General features: G+C 34.7%; 1 non-coding gene and 1 pseudogene across 2 annotated transcripts; both read left to right on the forward strand.

The window, feature by feature from the left end:
• Nucleotides 1–8,584: 8,584 nt before the first annotated feature.
• Nucleotides 8,585–8,691, forward strand: LOC145637481 (small nucleolar RNA R71). The gene has a single exon (XR_014114261.1). It is a non-coding gene; the product is annotated as a small nucleolar RNA R71 (small nucleolar RNA).
• Nucleotides 8,692–14,418: 5,727 nt separating this feature from the next.
• LOC145635105 (zingipain-2-like) lies at nt 14,419–16,099 on the forward strand (annotated as a pseudogene). Its single transcript, XR_014113783.1, has 2 exons — nt 14,419–14,813; nt 15,511–16,099. The product of XR_014113783.1 is annotated as a zingipain-2-like (transcript).
• Nucleotides 16,100–17,206: the final 1,107 nt, after the last annotated feature.

Consider the following 17,206-nt stretch of genomic DNA (forward strand, 5'->3'; position numbering starts at 1 on the left):
TAAATGTGTTATCAAATTCCTCCACGCTTAACCTTTACTTGTCCTCGAGGAAAGAAAACAAAACTAACCTAGAAAGCAATAAATCCTAATACTCACTGTCGTAGGAATCACGATTGCACTTAGCATGTGCAACAAGCCCTTTAAACCCCTAGGCTACCCTAGTGGACGAGTTTGGTCTCGTGAAGGTTTTCCGAAGGCATACCTACAAAGCCAAACCAAGATCTTCCAAACCAAATTGTTCAACCAAGTGATTAAATTGAAATCAAAATCATTTTAATTCAAAACTCAATTTATGTATCACAAATCAATGACATGGATGAAACGATAAATTGTAGCACCCTTCAATAACCAACCAATCTCGCCACTTCCTTTCCTCAAGCTTGAACCTTCCCTAAGGATGCTCAACCATATTAGCTCAATGCTTCACTTTGATTTGATGACCTTTGTCAAGACTTGCACAAAATCTTGCCCTCCACCGTTTTAGTGACCAATTTGCAATGGAAATCAAGAGGACTTTCGAAGGGTAGGCTCGGGTGATAAGGTAAGAGTGATGTAAATTCGGGAATGTGGTGCTTAAAATCAACCCAATAAAAACTTATACATAATACCCTTGTATGGGATATGCACGAAATCAAGAAATATCATCCATGAGATTAAAAACAACAAATTTCCAAGAATGAACGCATTGCTCTTCCTTGTCAACTCCAATGATTCAATAATAACATTCGCCCTTCTTTATTTATTTATTTTTTTTTTTTTTTTACAAAACTCTCTCTCTCTCTCTCTCTCTCTTTTTATTTTTTTTTTATTTTTTTTTTTCATAACACCTTCCTTCGAATAGCTCATCATACAAATCGATATAACATGCCTTAGCAAAATACTCTTCTTATCCAAACAATTCATTACGAAATCATAATCTTGTAATACAAGGGTAGTCAAGAAAGAAATAAATAAGGCTCAAAGTGGCTATCAAGAAGGGATGTAACATATTATAAATAAAACTTCCTAAAGATGACTCTGAAAGCTCTAAATAACAAAAATATGCCTCAATCATATTTCCCAAACATTTCGGTAATCGATCTCAGGAAGCTAAAATGTAAGTCTCAATTAGGGCGATAAAAAAGGAGGGTATTCGATTTGAGTCTTACGAGGTTCGTGGCCCTCCAATAGGTACTTATCGCACAAGAGGAAAGCGAAACCATCTTACCACAAACAATTGTTATCAAAAAGGATTTACGCTACTTATCGAATTACTCAAGCTAATGCCAATCAATTCATGAAAAATAGTGATTTTTTTTTTTTTTTTTTTTAAAGAAGAAATCTTTTTTTTTTTTTTTTAAAGAAGAAATCACTTGTTTCACATTTTGAAATGAAAACAAACCTCAGGATCACACTAAGACAACTATAAACTACAAAAGCAAGGTCCAATATATATAATGAATATACCCTCCCCCACACTTGAGATTTGCAATGTCCACAATGCAACAATATAGTATATAGAGAAGGGAGAGGTACTCACAAAGCCTCATAGAGGAGGGGGATGAGGAGGGCTTGAGAACCCTTGTTGTTGGAGCCAAGTGTCAAGACGGTGTAATGTCGTGGACATAAATACCATTTGCTCCTTGATTTGTTTTTGCTCATCCTTGATCTCATCAATAGAGCCTTGGACCTTGTTAATAGCACTGATGAGAGAGGACACTAAAGAGAGGCTAGCAGTCTCATGAGAATTTGGGAGATTGGACTGCACGGGATTTCTAATGACCAATTATTCGGATCACGCAAGGACATAGCTTCCGGAGAGGGCAACTCATCCTCACCATCATCTCGAATGCTCCATAGGATAGTGCCTTCTGTTTCCTTGATCCAACCCATTGTCGAACAAGAGGCTAGATTCAAAACATCGGTACCTTGTACACTTCCTTCGGCAAGGAGTTCTTCTTTGTGCCCCAAGCTAAGAGCAATAAGTGTGACATATCCTCCTTGTACAATTGCTCCTCTTGTATTGCTTCTATTGGCTAAGGTCTCCATTTGCTTAATGAGGAAAGCTCCTGTGTTAGTTTCCTTGGCATGGAGCATGCTGTCAATGAAAAATACATCATCCTTTCGAACATTACCACCATCATGACGTCCAAGCACGGTACAAGATAATAACCGTTGAACATAGCGAATGGCGGGGTGGCGAATGAAACTTCCCTTAACTCCATCCTTATTCCAAGGCACTCCACCAGCGATAATTCTCCAAGTATCATCGGCATACCAACGCGTAGGAGTACATCTCAAACCGGCGTTTGGTAAGCCAAGAACAACATTCAACTTCTCTAAGGTCCAGGTATGCTCTTGGTTGTATAATTGGAATGTGATCGAACCATGCTCACAACCTTTCCCATAGGTAACATTGGCCTTTAAAGAACTTAAAAATTCTAGTGTGATTCTCTTATATGTGGGAGGCTTCTTTTGAATAAAGTCACCCCAACCAATGTTATTCACAAGCCAACTAACATCATGCTCAATGTGTAGGGAGCGTAAGGCATTAGCATCACAAAACCGAGTAGCAACTACTCCTCTAGTAAATAGCCTTTCATACTTCTTCTTATGCTCATCATTTTTAAACACAATGTCATAGTAATCAATTTCTATTGGAGCCTTATGCTTGGGAGTAAAAGAAGAAGATGGAGTTTTACCCTTGGGAGTGGCTGAGCTGCCTTTCGAAGTAGAGAGTCGACTCCTTGGATTAGCGGTCTTGCCTTTCGAAGTAGAAACCGTAGGAGTTCTCTTCCTCTTATTTGATGTGGTACGCCCCATGAATTGAGTACAAGATCAACTAAGCAATACCCACACCGTCTTCGCGCCGAAAATCGATTCAATTTTTATTTTTTTTTTCAAATAAAATCTTCAAGCTCTTGAATCTGTGCAATTATTCACTGCAATTGAAAGAGATAAAGGTAAAACAATCAAGAACTTATGAATCAACCTACCACTCAACTAATTGCTCACAAATTGCCACTTAAACAATAAATAAAAATCGGAACCTAGGGTTCGATGGGTAGTGACAATTTATGAGCAAAAGAAGATTGAAATTTAGATGATATTGGAACAGTTTTATGGGAAATTTGTCAAAGAATTGCAATTTAGAGAAGTAAAGAAACGAAGGAGATGATAAACGAAGAGCAAGTCATGAATATAAGGGCTGCGATGCGTCCGATTGCTGATGAAACTTCGTTCTTTTTATTTTCTTTTGGGGTAGCAGATATGGGCCACGATCCGGTCGTTGCAATGGTTGAAGGGCCATGACCAAACCGTGGTATCTACTGTCTTTTTCTCAAACCTTGCCTTATTTTTTTTTTATTTTTTTTTCAAAATACAAGCAGGTATACACCACGGCGATAACGTGGCTTCCCCTTGTTTCCACGCCAAGCCCAATACTCCAATACATATGTGAAATTGTTGCTGCAGCCTTGTCTTCTTATATAGTATGATGTCAGCTATTACAAATCCATTAGCAAACCAAATTCCACTCAAAACTTATTCTTGCACCTAATCAAATTAGTGGAAGTAAAAGAATTAGTTAGGTAAGAATAATGATAACAATAGCATTAACTAATTCTATTACTAATACTAAGGTACTAGTACCTGCTAGTCCTACTACTAACTAATAAGCTCTAAAATAAAACGTACTAACTTTTTTTTTTTCTTTTTCTTTTTTTTTTGTTTTTTTTTTTTTGTTTTTGTTATTTTTTTTAACTAAGATAAAAAGAAAAAAAAGATTAAAAAAGAAAATAAAATAAATTGGGTTGCCTCCCAAAAAGCGCTTGTTTATAAGGTCTTAAGCTCGACCTCCTTTTTGCTCAATTGTGTTGTGATGGGGTTGCGAGTGTAATATCCACTCTCTCCTCGATTGGGTCTCCAACTCGGTAATGCTTCACCCTTTGACCATTAACCTTAAAGGTACCCCCAGATGAATTCCATAGCTCAATAGTACCATAAGGATAGATCTTCCGAATCTTAAATGGACCTGACCACCTAGAGCGGAGTTTACCAGGAAATAATTTCAGTCTTGAATTAAATAGAAGGACTTGATCTCCCTCCTTAAATTCTCGACGTATGAGACCCTTGTCATGCCATCTTTTTGTTTTCTCTTTGTACAACTTAGAACTCTCATAAGCATCTAGACGGAGCTCATCTAACTCGTTAAGTTGTAACAATCTTTTCTCACCTGCTGCTTGAGCATCAAAATTAAGGCTCTTAATTGCCCAATATGCACGGTGTTCTAGTTCAACAGGGAGATGGCAAGCTTTACCATACACTAGTCGATATGGGGTTGTACCAATTGGCGTTTTGAATGCCGTTCGGTATGCCCATAGAGCATCATCAATTTTTATCGACCAATCTTTTCTTGTCCTAGCAACAGTTTTCTCTAAGATCGATTTAACTTCTCGGTTCGATACCTCGACTTGACCACTAGTCTGTGGGTGATAACCAATACCAATCCTATGTTGCACTCCATACTTCTTCAACATTGCTTCAAATCGATGCTCCAAAAAATGTGTTCCCCTGTCACTAATCAACACACGTGGTAAACCAAAACGAGGGAAAATAATTTTTTTTAAAAACTTACTTACCACACGCGCATCATTAGTTGGAGTAGCAGTTGCTTCAACCCACTTTGAGACATAGTCAACGACCACTAAAATGTATCGATTTCCATAGGAGGAATGGAATGGTCCCATGAAATCTATCCCCCACACGTCAAACAACTCGACCTCGAGTATGTTATTGAGTGGCATCTCGTGCTTCCTTGAAATATTACCAGTCCGTTGACAACGATCACAAACCTTTACATATGAGTACACATCCTTGAACAAAGTGGGCCAGTAGAAACCACATTGTAAAATCTTCGCGGCCGTTTTTGTAGGACCTGCATGTCCACCACAAGGTAAGTCATGGCAATGAGATATAATTTTGCTTACCTCGCCTTCCGGAACACATCTTCTTATCATTGCATCCGCACATAGCCTATAAAGGAATGGATCGTCCCAAAAATGTCGCCTTGCCTCATAAAAGAATTTCTTCTTTTGTTGAGATGAGTAACCATGGGGCAATGTACCTGTGGACAAATAATTAGCTAAGTCAGCATACCAAGGTGATTCAATTTGAGAAAATGCTAATAAATGTTCATCAGGGAAAGAATCATCAATGGGGAGGTCATCTCCATCCCCCTTATCAAGAAGGAGGCGAGAAAGATGGTCTGCAACGACATTCTCAGTCCCTTTTGTGTCCCGTATCTCGATGTCATAATCTTGCAACAGAAGGACCCAACGAATCAACCGCGGCTTGGCGTGACTCTTAGTCATCAAATATTTCAATGCGGCGTGATCCGTGTGAATTATCACCTTCGAACCAACAAGGTATGAGTGGAACTTCTCTATTGCATAAATTACTGCTAGCATCACTTTTTCAGTTGTGGCATAATTTATTTGGGAAGAATCAAGAGTTTTACTAGAGTAATAAATGGCGTGAAGTTTTCTATCCTTCCGTTGCCCTAAGACGGCCCCTATTGCATAGTCACTCGCATCACACATAATTTCAAATGGCAGGGTCCAATCCGGGGGTCGCATAACGGGAGCGGAGATCAATGCTTCCTTCAACCTGTTAAAAGCCTCAAGACAAGCATCAGTAAATACAAATGGGGCATCTTTGGCCAAAAGCTCAGTTAGAGGTCTAGCGATTTTCGAAAAATCTTTAATAAATCGCCTATAAAATCCTGCATGACCAATAAAACTCCGGATTCCTTTTACAAAATTAGGAGGGGGTAGTCGCTCAATGACCTCTATCTTTGCTTTATCAACCTCAATACCCTTATTTGACACCACATGGCCTAGAACAACTCCTTGTTGTACCATGAAATGGCATTTTTCCCAGTTCAAAATTAAATTGACTTCTTTACATCTATGGAGCACCTTTTCCAAATTTTCAAGACATACATCAAAAGATGTTCCATAGACAGAGAAGTCATCCATAAAAACTTCCATGGAATGTTCAATAAGACCTGAGAAAATTGACATCATACAACGTTGAAACGTGGCTGGAGCATTACATAATCCAAATGGCATTCTTCGATAGGCGAAGGTGCCATAGGGACATGTGAAAGTAGTCTTTTCCTGATCGCATGAACGGATGGGAATTTGAAAGAAACCAGAGTATCCGTCCAAGTAGCAGAAAAAGGAATGCTTAGCCAAACGTTTAAGCATTTGATCAATAAATGGAAGGGGGAAATGATCCTTCCGGGTGGCCTTGTTCAACCTCCTGTAATCAATACACATTCGCCAACCTGTAACAGTTCTAGTGGCGATTGGCTCACCTTTGTCATTCTTGACAACGGTCATACCTCCTTTCTTTGGAACTACTTGTACAGGACTAACCCACTTACTATCTGAGATAGGGTAAATTATTCCCGCAGCAAGTAATTTAAGAACCTCTTTTTTTTACTACCTCCATCATGTTTGGATTAAGTCGTCTTTGAGGTTCTATGGAGGAGGTATGATCGTCCTCAAGAATTATCTTATGCATGCAGAATGAGGGATTAATACCCTTAATATCATCAATGGTGTACCCAATAACACTTTTGTATTTTCTCAAAACAATGAGCAGTTGCTCTAATTTTGTGTCATTAAGCTCAACATTAACAATAACAGGATATGTGTTATTAGGACCAAGATATGCATATTTAAGAGTAGAGGGAAGGGGTTTCAACTCTACCTCGGGAGGCGTAGTACTCTCCCCAACACTTGATACACTAAGGACTTCCTTCACTAGAGCGGTGTTTGGATTTGCTTTTCCTTCCTCAAGTAGCCGCGTGTACTCCCTTGTTTCCCAATCTTCCTCACTGGTGCTTCCTACCAACACCGTTTCCAATGCATCGTCTGTCTTGATTAAGGGAAGTTGCTCACGTTCTAAATCATCAAGGACATCTACTTGGTAGATAGTCTCTCCCATGGAAGGAGTTCCCATAGCATTCAAGAGTGAATACTCCATTTTCTCGTCTCCCACCTCAAAAGTGATTTTTCCATTCTTCATATCAATGATTGCACCTGCAGTGGCTAAGAATGGTCTACCAAGTATAATAGGGACATGTGCATCCTCTTCCATATCCATCACAACAAAGTCACATGGGATAAAGAATTTTCCCACACGAAGAGGAACATCTTCAAGTATACCCAAGGGAAATTTAACCGACCTATCTGCAAGTTGTAGAGACATGCGTGTAGGCTTTAGTTCACCCATTTGAAGTTTCTTGCAAATAGAGAGCGGCATGAGACTCACACTTGCACCAAGATCACATAATGCCTTGTAGATCTCTATATCCCCAAGCTTCACTGGAATGGAGTAGCTACCTGGATCGCTTAGTTTCTTAGGAAGTGTATTTTGCAAAATTGCACTACACTCTGCATTCAACGCTACTGTAGCATTCTCCTGTAGCTTCTTATTGTTAGAGAGCATATTCTTTAAAAATTTTGCATAAGATGGCATCTCAGATATTGCATCTAAGAATGGAATGTTGATGTGAAGCTTTTTCAGAATATCAAGAAATTTTCCATACTTTTTCTCTAACTTAGCTTGAGCCAACCTTTGCGGGAAAGGAACTGTTGGCACATATGGAACAAGTGGTGGTGGAGTTGATGCCTTTGGCTCTTCCTCAATCGCGCTACCATCAACCACCTTCTCTTTATTGACTACCTCTTCAACAAGCTCCTTTGATGGCTCCTTTATGGGGGGATCTTCCAACTGCTTTCCACTCCTCAAAGTCACAACATTCATATGCCCCTTTGGTGGTTGCTCTGTTTGACCCGGAAAAGTGCCCGGAGTCTTCAAAGATTGGCCAACTTGATGAGCAAGTTGACTTATTTGATTTTCCATGAGCTTGTTCTGAGCTTGTAGTTGTTGGATGTTGTTGTTCGTTGTGGTGACAAAGTTCTCAAGCATTAGCTCAAGGTTGGATTTTTGTGGAGGTGGTTGCATAGGTTGTTGGACTAGAGGTGGTCTTGCTTGGAAACCGGGTGGAGCATTATAATTATTGTTTCGAGGTGGTGGTGGAGGTGGATTTTGTTGAGCTTGGGTATTCTTGTAAGAGAAATTTGGATGATGTTTCCAACCTTCACTGTATGTGTTTGAGTGAGGATCATATGGCCTTTTGGGATTTGAAGTGTAGAATGCATTGGCTTCCTCAATCGACATCTCATGTGAATTTTGTGGGCAATTAGGGGCAATGTGACCTTGTACATTACACATTTGACAAGTTTTAGCAGATGAGCCAGAAGATGCCGCTTGGAACTTGTCAAACTTGCTTGTTAATGCCTGCATAGAACTAGTTAAAAGGGTTAGAGCATCAACATCATGCATACCTCCCTTTTTAACATTGCGTCGTCCTCCTGGATGATAATTATCATTTGCCGCCATCTTCTCAATTAGCTCCTTTGCCTCAGTTGGGTTCTTATTCAAGAGAGAACCCCCAGACGCAGCATCAATATAGATTCGGAATTCATGAGTTAAACCATTGTAAAAGGTTTGGATCAACATCCATTCAGGAATACCATGGTGAGGGCATTGTCTCTGCAATCGCTTGAACCTCCTCCATGCTTCATATAAGGACTCATCATCTGACTGCCCAAAAGTAGATAGCTCATTTCTCAACCTTGCAGTCTTTTCTTGTCCTAAGAACTTGACTAGAAAAGCTTTCACCAATTTGTCCCATGTGTCAAAAGAGCCGGTACCTTCATCTCTCAACCATTCCTTCGCCCTATCCCGTAATGAGAAAGGAAAAAGGCGAAGTCTAATAGCATCATCTGTAACACCATTTAGTTTCATAGTATCGCACTTCTCCAAGAAACTATCAATGTGACTGACAGGGCACTCATGAGGCGTGCCTGCAAACGAATCATTAGAAATGAATTGAATGAACTGTGGTTTCAATTCAAAGTTCTGAGCAGTGACAGGTGGTCTGACAATGCTGGAGAGGAGTCCGGTTGTGGTATCAGGAATACCATACTCCAAAAGAGACTTTGTTCCTGGATCGACCATGTTTCTGTGGTTTTGATTTCTCCTTCTTCTTCTACCTCCTCGTCTCCTTGCAGTTGCTTCAATTTAACAATCAAATGGAATTAAATCGTCTGACCTTGAACGTCGAGTTTGCATGCAACAAAGAACTAAAAGAAAAGAAATCAAAGACACAAGAGACAATAGCCGAAGCAACAAATAAAGCTTAGTAAAAACGAATCACAAATAACTAGTCTAAAACCGTCAGTCCCCGGCAACGGCGCCAAAATTTGATAGGCGTGTCGCGTACCTAACAAAAATAAACCTAACTATACCACTACTATGTAGACGGGCAAGTAAGGGTCGGATCCCAAGAGACTATGGTTCAACTAATTAATTAAACTCAAGTAACTACTAAGCGAGTAACCAATCAATAGCGATATTCAACCAATCTAATTCTAAACAAAATAAACTAGAATAATCAAGATGAAATAAATCAATTAATAAAATCATCCAGAGTTAAGTATCACCACTAGTATGAATACTGCAAAGATAAATCCCTACCCCAATTAATCAGAATAATAATACTCAAAGGAAGGACGTGCCCTTGAAAATACCAATAAACCTCTTCCGAGTATTCATGGCTTCTCTAAAATCCAATCAAACCTATTTCCATGGTATCATGCAATTTAGAGACATTAAACTCAACATCCATACAATCCTAGCAATCCATCCTACCTATTTCCATGGAGAATTTCATGCCCTTATTGAATTTAATCAAACCATCTAATCTCAACTTCCATTGATAAATAAGATACTTGGTTCAATCAATATCAAATTACGTCTAACCTAACATTGATAAATTAGCACAATTCAATAAGAAAAGCAATTAATCTAATTAAATAAGGAATTGGGGGAAATCATGGATTACTCGTAACTAGGGTTCAACCTAACCCTAGAATATAAATCTACTCACTCATGATTAAATTAACAAAATAATCAAAAGACATAATAATATAGGAAAGAAGAAATACTTGAATTAATGGAATTGAAGATGAAATCTTAAATAAAGTAAATCTAAAATTGAAGGGAATTGTAGAATTCTTTAACTCAATTTTACAAATCCAAAATAAAAGTGCTCTAATATGCCTAGCCAAAGCCTATTTATATCCCTAGGAATAAGTAAAGAAGTTTCCTAAAAATAGGTCTTCCAAACCGCCTCAAACTTGGCTTTGATGCTTCGTCAGGTGATAGCCACGGGTTACCCAAAGCTGCTGGGGCTTTTCCACGGCCAATCCGTGGTGTCTACTGATCTTGGTAGGCTTCTCTTGAGCAAAAAGGAGGAGCCACGGCCAGGCCAAAGCTTAATGCAACAAGCCACGACCAGGCCAAGGCTAGGCAATTTCTACACAATACTCCTTCAAAAGCAACTTCAAGCTTGGAATGTGACCATATGATGTTGGGCTCGTATTCTCCTACACGCTCCTAGCTCACTTAGCTTGCAAAGGTGCTTTTTTTACGCGTAAATCCTACAAAATAAAGAAAGAGAGCACGAGGAGAGCAACGTCGAAATATAAAGAAATATAGCTATAAAAGATTAAATATATAGAGAAAATATGATAGAAACACTCAAATATAACATGTAACAATGAGTATATAAATGTGTTATAATGCACGATCATAATTAAATTTTACAATAAATAAATATGGTGTTAATTCAACAATAATTTATCCAAAAAATTTATTTGTAACAAAATAACTTAAATTAAATGTAAAGATTATTGAATTGGATTGTATAAAAAAAATATAGTAATAGAAACTTAGAAGATATAACGTTTTATATAAGAAAATTAAATTATTAACTTAGGTAATTAGGTTAGTACCCATGTATGAACTCATATACATTTGTCCTTAAATTTTTGACACACTTTGATCGGCATAATATGAAAATTTATTTGAGTTCATTTTCTTTAGGATAATTATTAGTATTCCGTAATTAACTTTAATTTTAAAATATATTTTTAGTGAGTAGTAGGTTTTTTTAAAATAAAATAAAATAATCACATAAATGTTTAGAACAATTAGATTTAATTTTTCAATATATGTTATGTACGAAGTATACTATAACAAAATTATTTTGTTCTTATAAACGTCATGTATAGTTTTAAGATTAATACTCCGTACAAAGTATGCTACCAAAATGATTTTTCTTTAAATTTGATATTGATAATATTATAATAGTCTTGGAAAACAATATATTCCAATACCTTATTTTTTTAATCTATGTTAGTATTTTTGTAATTAAAAGTTTCCTAGTATATATAGAATATATGTAAAAAATTTAATTGAGTAATATTGGATTCAATATGTTGAAAAAATGGAAATGACTATTATTATAGGTTATAAATTATATAGATGTCATTAAAATATGGCAAAAAAATTAAAAAGGAAAGGGAACAAAAGGCGGGAAAATTTTTAACATGGAAATGACAAGTGTCATTCTTGGTTTCGCCTTTAGTATAAGTTATTGATTGATTTGATATTGATAATATTATAATAGTCTTGGAAAACAATATATTCCAATACCTTATTTTTTTTAATCTATGTTAGTATTTTTGTAATTAAAAGTTTCCTAGTATATATAGAATATATGTAAAAATTTTAATTGAGTAATATTGGATTCAATATGTTGTCAAAATGGAAAAGACTATTATTATAGGTTATAAATTATATAGATGTCATTAAAATATGGCAAAAAAATTAAAAAGGAAAGGGAAAAAAGGCGGAAAAATTTTTAACATGGAAATGACAAGTGTCATTCTTGGTTTCGCCTTTAGTATAAGTTATTGATGATTAAATATGTTGTCAAAATGGAAATGACTATTATTATAGGTTATAAATTATATAGATGTCATTAAAATATGGCAAAAAAATTAAAAAGGAAAGGGAAAAAAGGAGGGAAAATTTTTAACCTGGAAATGACAAGTGTCATTCCTGGTTTCGCCTTTAGTATAAGTTATTGATATTGATTAAATATGTTTTCAAAATGGAAATGACTATTATTATAGGTTATAAATTATATAGATGTCATTAAAATATGGCAAAAAAAATAAAAAGGAAAGGGTAAAAAGGCGGAAAAATTTTTAACCTGGAAATGACAAGTGTAATTCCTGGTTTCGCCTTTAGTATAAGTTATTGATGATTAAATATGTTGTCAAAATGGAAATGACTATTATTATAGGTTATAAATTATATAGATGTCATTAAAATATGGCAAAAAAATTAAAAAGGAAAGGGAAAAAAGGCGGGAAAATTTTTAACCTGGAAATGACAAGTGTCATTCCTGATTTCGCCTTTATTATAAGTTATTGATTGATTGGATTCAATATGTTGTTAAAATGGAAATGACTATTATTATAGGTTATAAGTTATATAGATGTCATTAAAATATGGCAAAAAAATTAAAAAGGAAAGGGAAAAAAAGGCGGGAAAATTTTTAACATGGAAATGACAAGTGTCATTCTTGGTTTCGCCTTTAGTATAAGTTATTGATGATTAAATATGTTGTCAAAATGGAAATGACTATTATTATAGGTTATAAATTATATGGATGTCATTAAAATATGGCAAAAAAGTTAAAAAGGAAAGGGAAAAAAGGCGGGAAATTTTTTAACCTGGAAATAACAAGTGTCATTCCTGGTTTCGCCTTTAGTATAAGTTATTGATATTGATTAAATATGTTGTCAAAATGGAAATGACTATTATTATAGGTTATAAATTATATAGATGTCATTAAAATATGGCAAAAAAATTAAAAAGGAAAGGGAAAAAAGGCGGGAAAATTTTTAGCCTGGAAATGACAAGTGTCATTCCTGGTTTCGTCTTTAGTATAAGTTATTGATTGATATTGATTAAATATGTTGTCAAAATGGAAATGACTATTATTATAGGTTATAAATTATATAGATGTCATTAAAATATGGCAAAAAAAATAAAAAGGAAAGGGTAAAAAGGCGGAAAATTTTTTAACCTGGAAATGACAAGTGTAATTCCTGGTTTCGCCTTTAGTATAAGTTATTGATGATTAAATATGTTGTCAAAATGGAAATGACTATTATTATAGGTTATAAATTATATAGATGTCATTAAAATATGGCAAAAAAATTAAAAAGGAAAGGGAAAAAAGGCGGGAAAATTTTTAACCTGGAAATGACAAGTGTCATTCCTGATTTCGCCTTTATTATAAGTTATTGATTGATTGGATTCAATATGTTGTCAAAATGGAAATGACTATTATTATAGGTTATAAATTATATAGATGTCATTAAAATATGGCAAAAAAATTAAAAAGGAAAGGGAAAAAAAGGCGGGAAAATTTTTAACATGGAAATGACAAGTGTCATTCTTGGTTTCGCCTTTAGTATAAGTTATTGATTGATATAAGTTATTGATTGATTGGATTCAATATGTTGTCAAAATGGAAATGACTATTATTATAGGTTATAAATTATATAGATGTCATTAAAATATGGCAAAAAAATTAAAAAGGAAAGGGAAAAAAAGGCGGGAAAATTTTTAACATGGAAATGACAAGTGTCATTCTTGGTTTCGCCTTTAGTATAAGTTATTGATGATTAAATATGTTGTCAAAATGGAAATGACTATTATTATAGGTTATAAATTATATGGATGTCATTAAAATATGGCAAAAAAATTAAAAAGGAAAGGGAAAAAAGGCGGGAAATTTTTTAACCTGGAAATAACAAGTGTCATTCCTGGTTTCGCCTTTAGTATAAGTTATTGATATTGATTAAATATGTTGTCAAAATGGAAATGACTATTATTATAGGTTATAAATTATATAGATGTCATTAAAATATGGCAAAAAAATTAAAAAGGAAAGGGAAAAAAGGCGGGAAAATTTTTAGCCTGGAAATGACAAGTGTCATTCCTGGTTTCGTCTTTAGTATAAGTTATTGATTGATTGATTGATGTAATTTTTTTTTTTATTTTATTTTTTTATATTATATATATAATTATGTAAGTTATTATTGAATTTGTCAATGGATATACCAATTTTACACGAGTATTATTTATGACTTTAATTAATTAAATAGGTGTATAGAGTATATATATACTGTATACTGACTGACGACTCATCCTTTCTTGATTATTGACTAATTCTTATTACAGACCATTTGAAAGGAATCTAATAATTAATTACGGAGGAGAAGAAGGAAGACAAATTATCATTCTACGTCAACTATGTAGTGTAGTTTCCATGAACTGTAATGTAATTTGTAAAACGTAAAGATTGGTTAAGAAATATGTTTTCTTTTCATATTAATGGATGCCTACCTATTTTGTGCATCCAACTTAACAATTAACATTTATTATCTCACAACATATATACTATACACCTTCTCTCATAGTCTTAACTTCTTAATGGCTTTCGCAAACCAACATTTCCAATTCTTATGCTTAGCCTTAGTCCTTATATTGGGGCTTTGTGCTAACCAAGTCTTGGCTCGTCCTCTTGACCATCACAAAGCTTTGACCACATTAGGTACGAAAACCTTTAGGTACTAATGCCTTTAGTGATTTAACCACTGAGGAGTTTGTAGCAACCCACACTGGTTATAAAAAGCGATCTCATTCCACATTTGGTGGTTTGGTCACAACGAGGTTTAGGTACGAAAACCTTACTGATGCTGACATCACGCCTTCAATGGATTGGAGAGAATATGGAGCTGTCACAGGGATAAAGAACCAAGGGTCATGTGGTATGAAATCAATTGAGAAATATCTTACATAATCCTATTATCACTACGTACACTCTCTGTTCCAAATGTTTTTATGGTAGTCATCCTTATTAAATGTCTAAAACTATACTCAATTTTGATTGGCTAATTTTGTTTTTATTTGTTTTTTGTAGTTCAAAATTATTAAAAAATGATTTTCCTTTTTTAGAAACTGATATTTTACTACTCCGTATGAAATCAAAAAAGATTTTCGAAAATTTTAACAATTCATATTTGAAATAAAGAAATGACCGAACTCTTACAAAGAAAAACTACCAACTTTTATATGTGGCTGGTCATACCGTCGGTCAACTATAATGGGGGTAACTTCGTTAGCGTTATAAGGGTTACTCAATTAGTGTTACAGGGGTTAATCGGTCAATATATATGGGTTACTCGGTCAGTAATATAAGAGTTATTTTGTTCTTTTACAAGCGCCACATAGTATTGCGATACAAAATGAGTTGAAAGAAAAATCATCTTTAACAAGTTTGACCGACAATAAAAGTGAATAAAAAATCAGCCAATCAAAATTGAGTATTGTAGTATTATTCATTTTAAGGATGACTATTGTAGAATTTTTCCCCAATTCCTTTTTTAATTTTACCCAATTACACTTAGATATTTTTTTTGTCTCTAAACTTAAATGTGTTTCTGATCATGTTTTAAAATTTTGTAGGGTGTTGTTGGGCATTCTCAGCAGTTGGGGCAATAGACGGGCTAAACCAAATAAAAACAAGACAATTAATCTCACTTTCAGAGGAAGAACTTGTTGATTGTGTACAACCACCAAACGGTTGTGCTGGCGCTGCAATGCAAGCAGCTTTCGAATTCATCCAAAACAACCAAGGCATATCAAAAGAAGACGATTACCCATACACTGCAACCAACGGTGTTCCGAGTCAATGCCAACCTAAAACAAGTGCTGTGTCAATAAACGGGTTTGAATCAATTCCACCTAACGACGAGACTGCCCTGATGAAAGCTGTTTCTAACCAGCCTGTCGCGGTTGGGCTTGATGGTAGCGGGTTTGATTTCTTACACTACCAAAGCGGAGTCTTCCAAGGAGAGTGTGGTAATGACATTACTCATGCTGTTACTGCTATCGGGTATGGCACTAGTACTGATGGGATCGATTATTGGTTGGTGAAGAACTCGTGGGGTGAAAGTTGGGGCGAAAATGGTTATATGAGGATTATTCGAGGACAGAATAAATGTGGTCTCACATTGGATGCTTCTTATCCTGTATGATTTGCGTCAAAAGGATGATCTACTAGATGCATTTTACAATTTTACATCTTTTTTTATGAGATTATTTGAGCTTCGATTGGTTGCATTGCCTAGCTATGGAGTATTAATTCTATTATGATTGAATGATCGAGTTTATGTTTTAAACTTTTGTTAGGTTATTATATTACTTCAAAAGTCCTACGCCGGACATACATTTATATTATATTTTCTTCAAGTTAAGCATGCAATGTATGCATGGATTGTTTGTGTTAAAATTATGTATTTGGTTGCTTTCTATAAAGATTGAATACAAGTAAAAAATAGTACTTCCTCCGTTCTTTTATTACTGCACCATAGAGATTGGCACGTTTTTTTCTGTTAGTGGGAAAAAGGAAGAGATAAAAGGGTAAAATTACAAAGTTATTCATGTGATAAAAACAAAAACTAATAAACTAAAGAATCAAGTGGACAAAATAAGGATATATTGAGTATTTATAATGTGAACATAAATATTTTATTTCCTAAAATGAAAATAGTGCAATATTTGTTAAATTTCCTTAAAAGACAAGTAATACATTAAATTTGAAGCCTTTCAGTGTGAACTATACTAGGTGTTGGTAATTATAAATCTAATACATAAATTTTTAAATGGTGATCTTGCTTAGTATGAAAAGTCACAACATACAACATAATAAGATCACATTCTTACCAATCTTCTTTAATCGTCCCAATTGTCACACAAAATACAATTTCCAAAATGTAACCTTTTTTTTACAGGTACAAAATTAAGGATATCTATGATTCATAGAGAAAATATAAAAAAAAGTAAAAGATATATGAAAAGTCAAATAATCAAGTATGTACCACAAAATATATATATATATATATATATATATATATATATATATATATATATATATATATATATAGATTCAGGATTTTCGAACCGGTGAGTCACCATCAATAACTGATCACTTGTTTCAATCCAAAAATTACATATATGTATATATAAAAAAATATATTTCACCAAAATGATTTCAATAAAAAAAAATAGGACATAAAAATCCATACTACAATAGTACTTAAAAATTCAATCTTACAAGTCGAAAGTGCGTACTCCAAATAAATAACATGTTACAAACAAA

This window comes from Chenopodium album, chromosome 6 (genome assembly GCF_948465745.1).
Source record: "Chenopodium album chromosome 6, dcCheAlbu1.1, whole genome shotgun sequence".
NCBI classification, from domain to species: domain Eukaryota; kingdom Viridiplantae; phylum Streptophyta; class Magnoliopsida; order Caryophyllales; family Amaranthaceae; genus Chenopodium; species Chenopodium album.